We start from the raw sequence: 13,214 nt of genomic DNA on the forward strand, positions 1-13,214 counted from the left end.
TTTACATGTCTGAGACAGGTCCACAACCCTGCCTTTCCCCATTATAACTTAGCATAGAATGCTTCCACTGCAGCCAGGGATTCTGGGAAATGACATGCAAATGAGCACTCACAGTGCATCACTTTTTGCTTCTTATCCATTTTAACATGGACCCCTATAAACACACGGAGTGCTCATTTGCATTTCCTTACCCAGAATGCCTGGCTGCAGTGGAAACATCGTATGCTAAGAGATAATGGGGGAAGGCAGGGTTGTGGATCTATCTGCTGGGCACCTTACGGTGGAGGGTTTTGTCACTTTTTACTCACCTTAACTTTCTTTTTATCTGGGGAAAATAAGTATAAATGTAGCAAAAAGAAGCGCTCTAAATAGTGGTCATGTGGTGAATATTTATTGACCCAACGTTTGCTTTTCGAAAAAGGTCTGCTGTGTGGGAGCGAAACATTGGATGACTAAATACTGACCACTTGACCGCTATTTTGGCGGGCTACTCACTTTGCTTAATTTCTATGGGATTTCCCTGGTGAGTTCCAGCACCTGCCGCAAGTCTCTTTAACTTGAGTACACGCAGTAGCAGATTTCCAATTAGGCCCGCTTGGTCCAGACGGCAAAATTTCCGCCCCATATACATTTGCCGCACTCACAGGCCTATCGGACCTAATGGGAAGGCACTTACATATGTCAGCCTCCTCCTTGCTGCCGCCCCCTCAATTACCTTTGGAATCTCAGCGTCAAATCACTCCATGGACACCCCGCAGCCTTTACATGGAAATGCCTGGGGGCAGCAGATTTTCAAATCCGCCGTCGAGTACACGTATAACTTTATATATTTTAAAAATAAAGTATAAACTCACAAAAAGAATTAGGACACTAAAATAATATAACTGCAAAAGCAAAATTCATCGCAAACGATATTTATTTATTTTTAAAATGTTTTACGAGGAAGTAATACATTGAGAGTTACCTCTTGTTTTCAAGTATGTCCTGGGCACAGAGTTATGATGACAGATCCATAGTTACGTGATGTGAACAGGGTTATACATTATATACAAGACATTGCATGCACAGTTAGAGATAATATATATTATTAGGCGTATGTAACAGTTACAGACCAGATTAAAATGTGAGACAGCTTTAGTTTTGAAAGAACCTAGATGGGTGGTGGCTGTGAGAATCTCTGGTAGATTGTTCCAGTTTTGGGGTGCACGGTAAGAGAAGGAGGAGCGGCCGATACTTTGTCGAAACTTGGGACCGTGAACAGTCTTTTTGAGTCAGATCTCAGGTGATAAGTGCTGCATGTGGTAGGGGTGAGGAGCTTGTTGAGATAGACGGGTCGCTATGATATGATGAGAAATGCCGGGGGATGGGCACTTAGGGCTGGTGCTCTCGTTTTGGTTCAAAAGAATTTGGGTGGTTTGGTTCTAAAATTCTCAAGGGTTTTGGTTTCTATTTAGTATTGGAATGTAATGTTCTGGTAGGTTCTGGTTTCATACATCCGTTTCTGCCCATCTCTTATTGAAAAGCTTTGAAACGTCTTGAATAATGAAATGAGTGGAGAAAATGTTTGTAAAAAGTACTGAATGTCATTACAGCCGTAAACTGATCGCAAGTTAGTGGGATTACACCTTCAAAGAAGCTGCCCGCTCCTTTCTTGTGTACGATGGATGGCTCTAATCTTGTCACCTTTCTTGAAGCAAACTACATAATCCAGTCAATGATAACAAAACAAGGTGTCAGACACACAATGATGCATTGTGGGTGATGCAGAGGGTTATCCTTTATTCTGCTGATACACGGCACACCAATATCGTGTCCGCTTCCTTAAAGTGTCTTTCCCAGCTTACATTTCTACAATAGAGTATTTAGAAAGGGATGCCTGCTCAGCTGGAGAAATGGGTGTACAGAGAATGACAAGGTGGCTGCAGGTATATTCAGTAGTAGGGGAGGCACAGAAAGGGCAAGCACTGCAAGTCGCACTTGTGACGTGAATTATTTAAAACTTCAATTTTATTATTATATCGATAAAATAAGCGGGCACAGAAAAAACAAACAAAACACACTTATTAAAATAGTCCTTGTATGGTCTGAGCTAGAAATGTAGGTTACGTGACATTAGACCTAAGTAAGTAACAGTATAGGCTAAATAGCTCAAATAAAGACTTTTATGTTAGGTCATAATGTATCCAAATATTCGTACCATAGGAATTCTGGGTAGTGGGGTGGCTGTTTTTTGAATCATACCACACTACCCAGAATTACTATGGTACGAATATTTGGATACATTATGACCTAACATAAAAGTTATACTGTAGCCTATACTGTTACTTACTTAGGTCTAATGTCACGTAACCTACATTTCTAGCTCAGACCAGGCTAGGACTGTTTTAATAAGGGTGATTTGTTTGTTTGTTCTGTGCCCACTTATTTTATCGATATATAATAATACAATTGAAGTTTTAAATAATTCACGTCACGAGTGCAACTTGCCCTTTCAGCTTCCTGTAAACACGTCTTGTTACTTTATGTTATGTAACCCTCCCTGGCCGGCTCTTAACGTGTCTGTAATATTCGCTACTCGGGGTGCGGTACCTTATTCGGGGTGCCTGATTCGTGCAGGCTGGGCATTGGTAACCAAGGGTGGGCCCCGGGAACTTTATTCATCCAAACAGCAGCTTTATTATCTCTTATACACAGTCTTACAGTTATTATACACAGTGCATCTTCTTTATCCAATTAGTGTCCTTGGGCCGCACTGTTTGTATGACTTCCCAAGCTGCCCCATCTGACCCCGCTGGGAATGTGCGGAGTCTTTATAATTATCATGTTACCTGTAGGGTCCCCCTGCTCCATAGCGCTTGTAATGCTCCATATCCCCTGGGCCCCTGACGGGCCTGGTACTACTTCTTCTGTGATCAGCTTCCCCATCTTTGGGCAGCCGGCCACCACGTGGTCTTCTGGATGACAGCCTGCTACAGACCCTCAGATGGGGCTGGACCAACTATGCCCCGGGGCTGGGGCTTGTGGAGCCCCCATTAGGCATCAGCAGTCTCTCTGTGAACCTTGGTAGTAGTATGGGACACTATATAAACAAGGTACTCTCCCTAACTGGAAAACAATAAAGGGGATACATAACCTATCCTAAAGATAGGAACTTATATAACTATTCACAGTGAGATCCCTCTTCTTCAACTCCTCCTGGGATCTGAGTTTCAGAAGCGTCCCCGTCACTATTTATAGCCTAGTCTGATGTCACTGTCTCCAGGCAGATGGGTGGGACTTAACTTCTGCTGATTCATCCCAGCACCATGTGATGGGCTGCGTGGGCCCACACAGTTAACCCCTAATGGCCCTAGTAATCCAAATGGGGGGGTTACAGTTAGTTAATGGAAATTCTGTTTTCAGTCAAGGTATTAGTACCCAGTGTAAAATACATGGTGCCACGGAATACCAGACGAGTTACACAGGGAGCGCATGCACCACACAGAATGAAAGGTTACATAAACAAAGGTTTATTGTGGCTGGAACCAGCAGGGAACAACACAAACAGTCAAATCTCACCCAAAACAGGGTTACAGGGGACTCTGAGCTTGCCAGGTACTGAGCGCTGCCGAATCAAGCTTCCATGATTCAGCCCGTCTCTGTAGAGCCTCGTAACTCAGGATAGCCGCCTGCCTGTATTTCCAGCTGGTCTCTAGACACCGAGACTAACCATGGGCAATTGTGACATTTCCGATCGGCTAGGCAGATGTAGTTTTACCGCTTCCAGTCCAAATCATGGAGGAAGGTGGGTTTAACCAATTAGGGGAGTCTCTTTAGACGCCCAGCCAATTGGGAGCGAGGTGGGCGGACGTTACAGGCCAATCACTGGCTGGGGTGTGGCTATGGCCCCTGGATGGTTGCAAATGAGTGATATCATCGTGGGCAGGAAGTTCAAACCGCCAATCAGAAGTGCACCTACGAAGCCTCTGCGAAGCCGGTTCTATCAACTTCAGGGTTCCACGCGGTCAGCTGGGTTGGTGCCAGTATGTCAGGATTGAACAAAGCTCTGCTTTGCCTTGGTATTGGATCCCAGAAGATGCCCTTTGCACCCCTTTGCCTCTGCACATGGTGTATTTTGCACCCAGGCAACAAAGGTCCATCCAAACGGGCCAGAAGTATGGAGCGACTTTCCCTTACAAAGGCACCCCCATCCCAGGAAAACGGGATGCAGACTCCGTGATCATAGCTCCAGTGTGAACCAGTCTAGGATTAACCCCCACCCATCCCTAAACCCTGGGGCAAAGCAGTATCACTACGTTTATGAAACCACAATCCACATTGGGATAAAGCATAACATACGCATACATAATAATACAAGGGCAAAATACTGATGCCCACTATGGACCCTAGGGTTACTGATAGTAACCCCGATGAAAATGGGCAGCAGGACAGGGCTTCACAGCCCTATACTGATACAATTATGGGATCAGATCACAAGCGATACAAGTAAACTCCAAAAAGTGAATTCTATCCCAGTCCAGGTAGTCAGGAAGCTAATTAATTGCAGCTGGGATCACTCTGCCTATACATACTCACAGGCATGTTGCTGAGTTGCTGACCTTTGTAGTGACCCCCCCATCGACCCCTCCTCTTCCTTCTCAGGGACTCTACTCTCCTTAATAAAAAAGCCCAAACTATCTAATTAAATAAACTGTTTATTAACCCTGCTATTCCATGTCTGCCTGTATACACACACAAGTGCAGTCTTTTATTAGATTAGAAAAGTTCACTGCGCAGGAGTTCCATAACTTAAGTATACAGTTTAGTAAGTCCACATAAATCCAAAATATTGTTGGTCCTACAGTATGAGTTCTCTTTTCTAACCAACTCTGCCCCTCTATTTATTTGGAAATAAATTAGATTGGTTTCCTCAATGCCTTTATTATCTATTCGTCAGACATGTGTAGGGTTGCTAGACAGCTTCTCCAAAAATACTGGACACAATGGTCTAAGGCGCAACATGCTCAAGAGACACACACACCTCTCTCTGCTCCAAGCTGATACCTCCTCTTCTTGGCCCCACCCCCATACTCCTAACACCTCCTCCTGATTGGCTGCTGCAGGGTAATGCAGCCAATCAGGATCGAGAAAGCTGCCCAGCCCTGCTCTCTCCCTGCTCGGGGAAATCCCGCGACCCTCTAAGCCGGTCAGGTCACTATGTCCAGAAAGGTAATACCGGACACACACATGTCCAGTATTGCATCTATTTTTTTTTACTGGACTCTGTGCCCAAATGCAGGACAGTTCGGTTCAATTCTGGACACCTGGCAACCCTAGCCAAGTGATCGACGCAATATTTAAGTGGTAAGTCACATGTTGCCACATAGCAGCATTACTGTGCCCCAAGGTAAACCTGTGCTGGCTACATTGTGACCACATGAAAAATATTTCCACTTAGGTCATTTCTTATATGTAATGCAGGATTACGTTCCCTGGGCTGTATGTATCAAGAGTAAATTCCGTCACAAAGTCGCAACTCACTCAGAAATACACCAGCGCCATCTACGTTTGTGTCTGCCTGAGAGAGATGAAGAATTGATGGTGCAAGTGGGGGGAGTTAAGGCGCAGGTCTATGTATTAAAGCGTGTGCGGCTGGCATTACTTGACCGTCTTCTGCGTTGGTTTTCTCCGTGACTTTTCTAGTAGTGTAAGTCTTTCAGCGCAGAATCCACTTCATAATTATGTTGCGATTGAGACAGAAGAAACTGCGTCTGTGCATCAGCGCACACGTACCCCTTAATAAATAGAGCCCCGTTTCTATACGTTCCTGGCAGATACAGTATATTTGACAGTCTCTTTTTGTTACTTCAGTGTATCTATGGAAGAACCTCAGCTGGCGAAGATCTGCGTTGCGTTGATCCATCTGACAGTGACATTTGCTATTTTGGTATTTTTCGCTATTTTTAAGTAACAAATACATCCATAATATCCTGCGTCACTTGGAAATGCTAATGCTTACGAGTTTTACTATTTTCTGGAAAAATTTGAGTTAGGACGAAGGACTAACCGCGTCATATTTTTTCTGGGCACACTAGCAAAATCCCTTTCGTCAAAGGCATTTGAATGTCTGTAATTGTCTGGCAGCTTCTGATTAAGCTTCTTGATTTAATTGCCGGTCACAAAATAGAAAATTCACCGGATTCCAGTTCCGTAGATAAGAATTTCCATGTCTCTAACTGCAAAAATTGTGTGACAAGCTTCTGGTCCATACTATACAGAATGAATACTGTATGTCGTCTTTGGACAAAGTAGGGCACCGGGTGCTTTATTTCTCAGGTTTTCTAGAATTTCAGATCAACATCTTCAACTGCAATTTCTTTAGGACTTGGTGTAGTCACTGTGCCGCCTCACTGTGCCAACTCTTTGAATTCTCCCTGCTTCAGCTCTATGTACTGCCTATGAGATGCTTCTCAGTATATTCTAATAGATACAGCATGCTGATTTCATTTCACCATCCTCACAGCCCTCTGATTGAGTCATCTGAGCTGTTCCTCAGATCTGTTCTTCTTGACTTTCCCTTGTATGTCTAAAAGACTGCACCAATGCCTCCCCTCTGATACCTGTCCCAGATCAGCTGCACGCTGCTCAGATGTATAATTCAGTGGTTTGAAGTGAGTCCCCTCTAATACTTATCTCAAATCTCTTCTAGCTCTTTGATTTGTGCCCTATGTCTTTGCAGCCTCCCCACTGTCCTAACTTTCTGATGTTGCTCCAGATGTTTGATCCATCTGCCTAGTGTCTGATTAGCTGGTCTGATGTTATTAATGCTGATATGCTTTTCTGCAATATTTGCCCTTTCTAATTCTCTTTAATCCCAATTTCCTAGTGTTTTTCTTATTATCATCGCCCCAGGTATCTCTGATGCTTATGCTGTGTACTCCCAACATTAAACTACCATAATTCCGCTTTGTTGATACCTTGACGTTTTTATTCATACATTTTTTTTTGTTTTGTTTCAGTTTGGATTCTGGTCTCGGAGACCGATCTGAAAAGGTTTTCCGAGTGTGATCTTCTCAACACGTCAATAAAAGTAACACCCTCTTCTCACAAGACATTAATGACTATCAAAAGGAATATCATTTAAGAAAGAAGTACTACTTTCTAATACCTGCGGACAGTACCAGAGACAGAGGTAAAAGCCTTACTTTGTTTTGCCGTTCTGGCCAAAATATGTTTAATCACGAGTCACAGACGAAGCCCTGTGCGCTGAAACATTGGACTAGAAGTTCTTTTGGGCAGAGATTGAATATGCCTAAAAAATTGTATTTGCAAGGGTGCATAGCATATCCTTTCTATATAATCTGAATTATTAATACTATTATGATTAATTCTGTGTGTTGTAGAAATTATGAAAGCGATGAATCAAAGGAGGATACTGTATATATCAAGGTGATGCAATTTGCTGAAGCAACAGTTCTTATTTGCTCCAACTGGCTTCTTCTCCATATGCATGAATGCCACCCCAGTCCTGGGGATTAACGCCACCTCAAACCTGGCGGCGGATTGAATTGACACAACGCGTGCTGCATTATATCGATGCTAACTTGAGATGTCAGTCATTTTCCCATTTTGCAAACGATGCGAAATGCACCCTTGGTTTAGCACGAGAAAGTGTGCAAGCATATTTTTGTGTTGGCAAAATTCCCAGCATTGATCTAGACCTGAAACAGGGCCTTTCGCACGTCACTGATGGTAATGTTGAGACATCTCATTATACTATTGCCCCAAGCAACTGCGTTCCCTAACTGCTCCCAAACCGCTGCCCAAATCACTATCTTACACACATGGAGCAAAACGGTCACTACATTGACACAATAGTTACACAATGGTGCAATTTGTGTCATTTTTTGGAGGAAAGCTACAAATTTGCAGTTGATCTATTTTGATGCATACATATCCATCACAAGGCAAAACTTGGACAAAATAATTGCACCAGATTTATTTAAGCAACTGATCTTCTTGCTTTGAATTGGGTATTTCTCTCTGATCATGTGGATGCAGTCTCATTGCCCCGGTTTTGCAGTCAAGAGACTATAATGCATAACCCGCCATTGTCTGATAGCAATAAGGATCATTTCAATTTACGGCACCAATTACTTCTACATTCCAAGACTGAGAGGAATTATTCCCCTCCATTCGGCCAAACTGACATGGGCTTTCTGTTTGCAGAAATAGCTTTGAAACAAATGACAAGTCACAACTGGTGCTGAATAAAACTCCAAGAGTAAGTTATCTGTCTCTCCTGCCCATCAGCAGCATGAGAAATAGAATTCAATTACTGACTACATGGAAACTGCATGGAGAGAGTCCCAGGGATTCATCAAGGAAATGCAGTAAAGCAACATCCTGCCGTTCAGATCTGTAGAGCATTCACTTTTTGTTCAGTACGTACCTGTTGGTAAAAAAAACTGGTGTAAAAAGCTTCCTGTTCCTTTTCTTTGTCTGCTCGGTGGCAGAAGGACAAGTATTTAAGAAAGCTTATTTTAATTGCAATTATGGCATACGGAGACTTATAGCAGACTATTTTACCAATCAACCTTCTTTCAATCGAAAGTTGCTCCTTTGCAGAGGAGTATAAATCTCTTCGTATTCTCTTTTACAAAATAAACATTCAGCTGCACCTTCATTGAATGCATACAGGCAATTTCTAAAGGGAGGGTTACAGAAGTAATTCTGGTGTTCAGGACTTTCTCTTAAAGGGTGATCCCATTGTAGTCTATGGGGGCATTGTATGTGTTATATGGTGAGTGAACTTGTAATAAGGCTGCAATGTTCACAAAAAGTGGTATGATACAAGCAATGCAATGTCAAAGATATATATATATATATCAGCAATCAAAAGTAATCATTACAAAAAGTGAATAAATTAAAAATATATATATCATTCTCATCTTCAGGCCTTGTCAATCCACTGCTGGATAAAGGCCTCTCCAATGATCTTCCAGGTTCTGCGGTTACAGCCCCTCTTCTTCAAGTTGTCCTAACACATTTTCTGATTTCCTCCTCCCATCTTATGTTCGGTCGCCATCTTGGTCACTTGATATTCATTGGAATCCATTCGTGTACCATCCCTGTCCAACAATGGCCATTTCTTTTTGAAAGATGTCCGGTCCGCTGCCATTTGAATGTATTCCGCCTTGTGATGACATCACACACTTTTGTATCTATCTATAGTTTATAGCTATATATAGTTGGTATTATGTTATATAAGCAATGGATGCTTCTATAGTAGCATTTTTGTCTCCATGGAAACAAAGATGGCAGGAACCGCTGGTAAAAGTCAGGAACTTAGAAGAGATAACAGGAAATGGAAAAGAGAGCAATAGGACTGTCACAGAGTGAGCCGCAAGGACACGGAGTGAGATGGAGAATACACGAAGCTGACATTTTCCCAGAGAACCTTTCTCTGCTTTCCATAGCACAGTGTCATCGCTGTCACATTCAATGCTGCCGGCTCCCACAGATACACTGGGGCAATTTCACATAATTTAAATGCAACATCCTTTAAGTGTCCAACATGAGGCCTTCTTTAGTATCAACCAGATTAAGACTGAGTTATGCACTCAAGCATGTGAAGCAGCAAATGTCAATGCTAACAGTGCAGACAGAAAACCCCACCGTACATCTGCAAGTTCTATTTTTCTACTGAGTTTCTGCATTTGCCTCCAATATTATTTTTATTTCATTATTTTTATAGAGTGCTAACCACGTGAACACCTCTTTACAGTACATTCATGTACAATAACTCATAACCAACGATACTTATTTGTTTAACTCCTTTGAAGTCTTGTAAGGCAGTTGGTGTGTGTAAGGGTGCGATTATAAGGACACTGAACCATAAATGTCTGGGTAACAGTTTGGAGTTTGACTTTTAAAAAGATGACCCCGTGAAGGCAACTAATGTTTGTAAGTGTGGGGACAACTGTTTGTATGTATATCTTTATTTATATAGTACTCAGCACTTTACAAAGACAATACAGTACAGGGAATTATAATAATATAATAAGTGCAGCAAAGTCAGACAATAGGACAGTAGATCCCTGCCCCGGAGAGCTTACAATCTAAGTGGAATGTTGGGAAACTTAGAGAGACAGCAGGCGAGGGAATAGGTGCAGTAGATGGTTGCAATGGTTGGTACGAGCGACTGTGGGTGTGGGACAGTAGCCACGAGTCCAGGCTATTGGGATGCTTCATTTAAGAGGTGGGTTTTCAACTGACAACTGACGTTCTATTTGATCATGACTTTTCAGAGGGTGATCCTATTATAATCTTTGGGGCTAGGCAGCTGTTGTCAAATTGTGAGTAGAATGGAAATACAGTAATTGGAAAGTGGAGAGACTAAAAAATCCAGAGCTAGTGGTGCACAGCTGGAGCAGAATCCCAGCATCACTGATCACAATGTAATGTCCATATATTCAATGATTTGGAAGTAATGAGGATAGGTACGGGTGAGAGGCGAGTCAATTTTATATATGTAAATCTGGTGAGAGTGTTCCCTCTGATGTACTATATATTCATTCCAGCAATGATCCAGAAAAAACGAGAGTATACAGCAAACTCTGAGCATTGAAAGGGGAGGAGGGGGTATATAAGCAAATTGGGTTGCAGTCCAGTGAAGACTCGGGGCGGCCCGAGCAACCACTCCCTCAATAATCACAGCCAGTGATAACCCCAACCAGATAGAACAAAGTCAACGAATTAATAAATAATTGCCACAATGGCCATAAGCGACTCACGTCACCCGACCTGGGAGCGTATATTCCGACCTCCGTGGGCGTGCAACCTGCACAATGCAATAGAAGATGGAAGACCTGGAGAACAGGCACGTGGAGAGCACTGCGCCAATAACAACACAACGGGGATCCAGACAGGAAAAGCTGACGACGGGTAATTTATTCACACACCGGAACCACTAGCAGCATTGAGTTGCAGAAAGGTAGAGGACTACCAGGTCCTCTATCTTCGAATGAAATTAAAGGTGATGCATTGACCGCGAGACGGGGTTGAGAAATGGAAATGGAAAACACAGACAATCAATTGTTTACTAGATGAACGAATGGCCCAGGGATAGGCGGTAGAATTGTAAAAAGTTTGATTCCATTATATAGAAAAACCCCTGCACAGATTTACAGTTTATTTTACTACAATGACATGTAGTTAAAATGTCAACACAGTGGCATTTCCCAATGTGAAATATGACCAAAAGTAAAATGCGCTTAGAAAAGGCAAAAGAAATGATAGTTTTTCATGTGACTTTTCCTTCCATTTTCTTATCCTCTCATTTGATAAACAACCTCCCCCGTAACCCCCGGCCATGTAAATCAGTCATTTAGAGTTTCTTCAACAACTATTTCCAAGCTATAAAAGGGAGGGGGGTGGGCTAATTGAAATTTGCTGAAAACTATAATCTTTGCAACTTTCTTGGAAGCATCAACTTACAGTAAACAGCCTCAGGAGTCTTCAGACGTATTGATCACAATTACATGATCTTCTCGAGTTTGCTTCGGATGACTCAATTGTTTTATGTTTCAGGGCATCCAAAGCACAGCAAGATACAAGGAAGCTGTGTTTAGTTTGACAAAATAACAGGATTTTCACATTAAATTCTGTTATCCTGTGATTTATTATGTGTTTTGTGGTGGAAACCTCTTCTCTTCATTATTTTCTTTTCTTCTAGTCCCAGTTAGAGCAGTGGACATCAGCAGTACTTAGCTTCTATGTCTTGAGACAGGACAACTGAACGTTTGGTCCAAAGTGGTCCAAAGTGCAAACACCAGACAATGTATTTCCCTGTGTTTCAGACGATTGAAATGTGGACAGAAGGGTGTAAGGGAGATCTCCTGATTCAAATGTGTACTTCAGATCTGAATTCAGGGAACAGCTTTTTTATACAGGGCCATATTTACTAAATAGTCTTCTGCCATGATACACCTTGCAGACTATTTTTAGTCAATGGATTCTAAGGTGTCCTCCAGCACCTGCAGCAGCCTTATGGCAGAAGGCTTCTTTGTACATTTGGGCCAACTTGTTACATAGTAGATGAGGTTGAAAAAGACATACTGAATGTCCATCAAGTTCAACCTATGCTAAATATATACATGTCTTCATGTCATTGCATTCAACGGAACTAAAGATTATCCTATTGAGTAGATTTTCTTTTCCATGTTACAAGAAAAGTGGCTGCCAGTGCACCTTCACGTTCAAATGCAAAGAAGTGAATGGATTCCACAACCATTTGTCTAAATAATTTATTGCGCAAAATGCTTCTGCTTAAGGAGGACGAAACGGTCGCGTCTATTAAGTGCAGAAGATGGGGTGACATTTTTCAGTATCTGGAAAGCAAACAGAGTGTTTGCTTTCTACGTGGGAGTCTGTTCTGTTTTATTATTTTTACCTTCATCATATTGAAATATTATATGCATGTGAAGAACAACTAAGGGGGTGTGATTTGTGACCTGATTTTGAATTGATTTAAATCTTCAGTTTCTCTTGTTACCCACAAGCAAGCTCTATTTATATATTATTTTTAAAAAGCACAAGTCACGTTTTTTACGGAAATGCGAATGCCTCGTTGACCTGTCTGGACCGTAAAGAAACATTCTTGAATCTCATTCCAGGGACTGAAATAGAGGCGCCTAAAAGATGACATTAAAAATAGTGAAAGGTTAAGATTAAGAATGCTGCACTGGACTGATCTGTCTTTTTAATTTATATGTCTGGATTGGAAAGATGTCAATTTCTCTCTTTCACCCTGGTACAAATAAAGCAGAAACACAAATTTTAATTGGTACCGGGCATCCTGACTAACACCTGAGGCTGTCTATAAAACTGATGTATAGAACACATGCATGCCTCAAAGAAAGAACGTATCTCATTTATCAAATCCCCGCTGTCTGTCTGCATCAGTTCAGAGGTATCCTCAATAAAATAGTATTGATCCGAGGGGGTGTTGTGTCTGTTGTACAGTCTCTGATAATATAACTAACACGCAGAAGAAACTCCTTTAGACTTTGTGCTCTCCTTATAATACTGTCAGTTATCAGCATCCGGTGGGAGCAAATAGTGTACAGTCTCTGCTAAAGAAAACCTCATCGTACTAATAAAGTGATTCCTCTTTCTCTCTGCATGTCTCTGTAAGAAATCCAGCCTCACCTTTCCCTGCATGGATAACAGCA

General features: G+C 42.0%; 1 protein-coding gene across 5 annotated transcripts in view; it reads left to right on the plus strand.

Annotated features, from left to right (window-relative positions):
• The window catches only part of ELFN1 (extracellular leucine rich repeat and fibronectin type III domain containing 1), a 438,700-nt gene that overhangs the window by 265,629 nt on the left and 159,857 nt on the right, over positions 1 to 13,214 (plus strand). For 3 of the 5 annotated variants that reach the window (XM_075565580.1, XM_075565579.1, XM_075565582.1), the window contains one exon: positions 6,999 to 7,171. The exons of 1 other annotated variant lie outside the window; for it this stretch is intronic. The gene's annotated coding sequence lies outside the window, so the exon portion shown is untranslated. Of the gene's footprint in view, positions 1 to 6,998; positions 7,172 to 8,208; positions 8,835 to 13,214 lie in introns of those variants that run through there. One more of the 5 variants, XR_012787383.1, reaches the window with a different exon arrangement.

The sequence above is a fragment of the Ascaphus truei genome, chromosome 11 (assembly GCF_040206685.1).
Source record: "Ascaphus truei isolate aAscTru1 chromosome 11, aAscTru1.hap1, whole genome shotgun sequence".
In the NCBI taxonomy this organism is placed as follows: domain Eukaryota; kingdom Metazoa; phylum Chordata; class Amphibia; order Anura; family Ascaphidae; genus Ascaphus; species Ascaphus truei.